This window comes from Marmota marmota, unplaced genomic scaffold, assembly GCF_001458135.2.
Source record: "Marmota marmota marmota unplaced genomic scaffold, marMar, whole genome shotgun sequence".
Lineage (NCBI taxonomy): Eukaryota > Metazoa > Chordata > Mammalia > Rodentia > Sciuridae > Marmota > Marmota marmota.
The window spans coordinates 17537238-17541960 of NW_025999880.1; the positions used below are offsets into that span (position 1 = coordinate 17537238).

General features: G+C 43.5%; 1 non-coding gene across 1 annotated transcript; it reads left to right on the plus strand.

Annotated features, from left to right (window-relative positions):
- Window positions 1–4649: 4649 nt before the first annotated feature.
- On the plus strand, window positions 4650–4723 carry Trnav-cac. Its single transcript has one exon. It is a non-coding gene; the product is annotated as a tRNA-Val (tRNA).

Below are 4723 nucleotides of genomic sequence, written 5' to 3' on the forward strand. Positions count from 1 at the left end.
AAAAAAAAAAAAACAGATAAACTGGGCATTTTTCCTTCACAATTTACGGACTTGTTGACCATCAACTGTGTGCTCACTATGTTGGACTCTGAATCCAGACCTCCCTGAAGGTATTTTACAGTCCTTTGCTGCAGTTGGGGTATTCAAACCCATCCTTCAGCTTGGCTTCCCATGTCAGCTTCCGTGGCTTCCCAGGTCACACAGAGTACATTCAGAGTCCTTGCAGGATATTGGCCATCAGTGGGTCATGGCTGTTTGCCATTCCGTGGGAGACACCATTGGCTACTGTGACACTCTGTTCATTCCATGGCTGGAGGTGACACACCTGTGCAATGGGTAAGAGAGACAGACTGTTTCCAGGTGAGCCTTCTTGAGTCATCACTCAAGGTGACTTGCTCACTCACTCAACACCCATTTATCCGCACAGGCCAGTCCTGAAGGTTACCATTATCCTGTGCACTTTTGTCTCAGAATTAATGTGCCAACTGAATTAGATGTCAGAAAAGGGGAAAGGCTTGGAAAGCATTCTCCCAAGGGATATGAAAGCTACTTCAACACCAAATAACAACCTCTCGTGATAACAGCGTGACATCTGCCAGATGGCATCTGTTCTCCTCCTGTCTCTGCCTTGCCCTTCTTTAGCCACGTGTCCTGTTTACATCCACGACAGACTTACTCATTTTTGTACCTGGCTGATACAAAATACTCTCATATGTTTTTTTTTCCTTTTATTTCATTTTTTATTGAAGTAAAATTCATATAACAAATATAAACCGTTTTTTTTCTTTTAGTCTCCTTTTTAGTAAATATTATTTGACTCAAAAAATTTATGGGCTACCATGTGATAATTTAATACATACATACAGTGTGTAATGATCAAATCAGGGTAATTAGTATTTCCATCTCCTTAAGCTTATTTTTTAAATTTTTGATTAATACATAATAATTGTGCATCTTTATGAGGTCCTAGGAATTTCTAATGATTGGGGGCAGCTGGTGGAAGGGGAGCTGGACTGGGCGGCGCGTGTAGGAAAGGAAACTGCAATCATGCAGACTGTGTTACCAGAGCCCTAAGCTGCTGCCCCACTCGGGAGGTATTAGGGTCTCACCTGAATCATTACTAGTTTGCTCTTTAGCTTTTCGTTTTAAATTGCATTCAAATCTGTGTGCACGTTTTTTTGCCACTGGTACTACTTTCCATCTCAATGATTGGGAAAAAAATACATTTGAAAAAGTGATACATTGCCTATACCATTAACTTAAATCCGTGTTTATCATGTGTGGTCTTTGTGTCTTTTTTTAAAGAGTAGGGAATTGCTCCACAGACAATATCCAGTGGCTTCCCATGTTACACAGAGTACATTCCGAGTCCTTGCAGGACACTGGCCATCAGCGGGTCATGGCTGTTTGCCTCTGCCCTCTTTTACTCCCATGTCCCTCCCAACCCTCGGCAGTAGCACAGAGCCCTCTGCTCCACCCACACTCACCACCCCAGACCTTTGCCCCTGGAAGTTCCCCCACCCAACTTCTAGATGGCTCTTCCTCTACAATTTTTATTCAAATATTGTTCCCAGCAAGGCCCAGCTCATTACTCTAAATGAGAGAACACCCTCCACCCCCACCCTTTCTAGCTGTGGCCCAGGAAGCTAGGTTCTGCCAGGGCAGAAAATTTTGTGTTTCTGGATCCCTGCAATCAGGAGCTGGCCCACAATCTTATTTATGCATATTTGTGAATGAATGAATGAATGAATGAGTGAATGGAACATGGAATGCTCGAAAAGTCTCATCCTGAAAAATACAAGTCCCTAGTCTCCCACTCCTGAACCTTTCTTTCCAGACTATTTTAGCTCTTTCTTCTTGTATAAGCTTGCATATTTCTAAACAATGTATTTATAATGCTTCTTCTTGATCCATAATTTAAGACACTATAGACTTAAATTCCTGCTGTGGAAGATGATGATAAAGGTTCTGGATTCTTACACCACCTCATCTCACACCAGCATGATTATATCAATCACATTAGTGTGTGTGTGTGTGTGTGTGTGTGTGTGTTGGGTCTATATTCCTCTGCCAGAATGAACCCATGTTTGTCTATTTTGTTCATTAAAGAACAGTGTCGGGTACACAGCAGACACTGAATAAATATTTATGGGATGATTGAATAAATTCTCAGGTTTACGTCATGACTTATCCACAAGATGCATTGCCCATGTCCCTCCTGACTGCCTGGCTAGTCGCTCTTCCTTAAGCACTGCACGGGCATGTCACCACCTTATGGAAGACTTCCATGGCTCACTCTCATCCAGCTTTCCTTGGGGATCCCATCTCTATAGCCCCAAATCTTTTCACTAACACATACTGTTTTCTAATTACTGATTTATTAAGCAACATCTCCCATGAGGCTGAAGCCTTTTGGGATCATGGACGGTGTCTTGGAGATATCTGGACCACCCCCGCTTGACTATCACAGCATCAGACCCATTGCAATAGATGCTCAAGCAGCCCAAATGAAAAACACGGGGCACTGCCTGACACTTTGAAGCAAGAGAGAAAGGATTCTTCCTGTCCCAGGTGAGCCCAGCAGTAAGTCACCACCACCACTGACAAAGTTGGCTCTCTTGCTTTTCCTTTAACTCTTCACTTCCTCCGATTCATCAATCTCAGGACATTCCATGCACCTTATTTAATCAACCATTGAGCTTCTTTCTGTCGCCTCGAAAATAAAAATAACAAATTTCAGGTAATAGTTTCATCATCAGAGCATCATCACTTCTTTCAAAGCTAGGATCATGGCGCTACCAGACCTGATTTCCCAGTGCCTCCAACAAAATGAAAATATACAATCAGTTGCAACCCTTCCCACACCGTTACCACTAACAGCCCCCAGCAGTGGTTCTTGAGCCTTGCCATGCATCTGGGTCACCTGGGAATCTTGTTAGGACAGAGATGCAGGTGGCCGGACCCTGCCCCTACCCCAGAATTTCCACAGAGGATTTGAGGTGGAAGTCTGAGAATCTTCATTTGCAACAAGCTTCCGTGATATTGGTGCTGCTGGTCTGGGACCACCCTCTGAGGTCCCTTCCTCTCCCATAACTTTCCAAGTGGCTCAGGCACTAAATAGATTCATTTGGGGATGGTTTAAACCCCCTTTCCTCACCAAGACAAGCAGCTGTTGAACCACTTCTCAAACTTTATTACACACATAAACCACCTGGGGAGCTTCTAAAATGCAGATTCTTATTGGGGCAGATGGTAGGGGAGCCAGCTTTGGGGTGATGCCAATGCTGCTGGTCCACAGAACAAATTCTGAATCGAACGCTTTACAACTTATCCCAAGTAGATTAGCACTAAAGTGATTTTCTTGGATCTCAAAGCTTTGAGAAGGCTCAAAACATTCAATTTCGCATCAGAGCACTAAAACTACCAATATACTTTTACTCTTTGCTTAAATTGTTGACAGAATAGAAACAAGTTAATGTGTTCACTTTCATCCACATAAAACTTTCATTATCAGTGGGACGGCTGACTCACTGGCACTGCCCAGAAGTACTAGCCTCTATTCAAACACCAGGAATAGGACCCTAGAGGGATGGCTGGGAGGGCGGGACTGTTGATAGGCGCTGATTAATTGAGGAACTCGCTCTTTGTCCTATGATAAATGGTGATTTGATACATAGTTTCAGCATTTAGCCTTCTGCTGACACTCTGCTTCTAATGCATTATTAAGCCCAATTCTACCCCAGACCTGTTTTCTGTTTTCTTTTCTCTTCTCTTTCTTTCTTGATTGCTTGCTTGCTGTCTTGCTTTCTTTGGCTAGAGATTTTAGTGATGGAGAAGTCAAAAAGAGCATAAACTCCTCCAAAACCTACCTAATCTCCACACTCCCTTACACCTGCAGGGGAGAGTACCACCTACATAATTTGTGGGGCCCTGATGGAAAGGCAGGACCCCTGTCCAAAAAAATTGTTGGGACTTTCAACACTGTGACAGCAGAGAATTAAATGAGAGCCAGCCCTTCTAAGGTCAGATGTCCATGAGGCCAGCCCTAGGTGAGGAACTCAGACTGGGAAAGCCCATGAATTTGCAAATTCTCATCCTCCTCCCTTCTCTCTCCTTCTCCCTTTCCTATTTCCTTTATGTCAGGAAAGAAGAGCAAGGATGAGAACAGTGGAGTCATTCATTCCATAGTTGAATAAAAACTTGTTCCTGTCTCCTCTTCCTCTTGTCTCTCTTCATTTTTTGCTAAGTAACTCAACCTCCTGATTAAGAAAAGCCTAAGTAGATGCCACTGATTCCGAGGGCTGACCTGAGGTCTACCTTTGGCCTGACTGTGATAACGTGGTTTACCTAACCTATGATAAGGAAATGGACTACACAAATATGATTAGAGGGGAGGGTGTGTCATCTCCTCAAATGACAAGCTTTTAAAGTCATCAGACAGCATGGCGGATGAGTCATCATGGATCCTGTTTGATCCTCCTGGTTTGGAAGATGCAGATGGGGGCCAGAGCATATCCATTTTGTGAGGCCAAGCACCACCCTTAGAATTGCCAAATTAGAGATGTGCTGTGAGTGCAGAAAACACATCCCATTTTGAAGATTTGGTCCAAAATCAAATAAAATATCTCATTAAGAATTTTATATAGGGCTGTGGATATAGCTCAGTTGGTAGAGTGCTTGCCTCACATGCACAAGGCCCTGGGTTCAATCCCCAGCACCACAG